Genomic DNA, 751 nt, shown 5'->3' with positions numbered 1-751 from the left:
CAGCCAGAATTTGAACTTTATAAATTTTTAAATTTTGTATATATTTAATATATTTCTTAATACAAATAACAGGATTTGGACTAACCTACTAAAGTTCGGTTTAACCTGTAGCTAACCTTTTACCTCTGCCCAAGCACTCTGATAACTTCTGATTTAGCATCTTGATATACACAATATATTGTAGTTGAAACGCTTGTGATATAGGCAAAGTTTCAGAGATGATAAACTAACTACAAAACGTGAATTCTAGTTTAATGTCTTCTTGATATTCTCATGTCTTATATGAGCAGAAGCTACTGCTGCATTGAAATTGCTTACATGAATATATGAATGGCGAGGAAACTACAGATGTGAAAGATGGAGCCTGAAATTTCGTGTGTGATTTAACTTATGCAATAAGATTGCCGAAATAAACAAAAAAAGGGCCATATAATATATGAAAAAGATGCTTCTTTATATATGGTAAAATTATCTCTTCTCGTACTGTATAAAAGTTTAATTAATCAGTTGGCAAAAAGCGTTATGTATCCCACATCGATAAACAGACAAATCTGTAGGTGATGTGGTTAGCATAAAGGAGTGAGGTTACAGCCTCTGTAAATTATGATCCTTCAGGCAAGTTTTAATGGGATATGATGAGAGGTCAAAACTCGCATTTAACTATGCGAGAAGGGTGTCCAGCCCAGCCTGGTTACGACAAACCATGGGCACTCCCTTTTACCTATCTGATCCCTATTCTTCAAAGAACCCC

The sequence above is a fragment of the Nicotiana attenuata genome, unplaced genomic scaffold, assembly GCF_001879085.1.
Source record: "Nicotiana attenuata strain UT unplaced genomic scaffold, NIATTr2, whole genome shotgun sequence".
NCBI lineage: Eukaryota > Viridiplantae > Streptophyta > Magnoliopsida > Solanales > Solanaceae > Nicotiana > Nicotiana attenuata.
Note: the sequence above shows the minus strand (reverse complement) of the source record.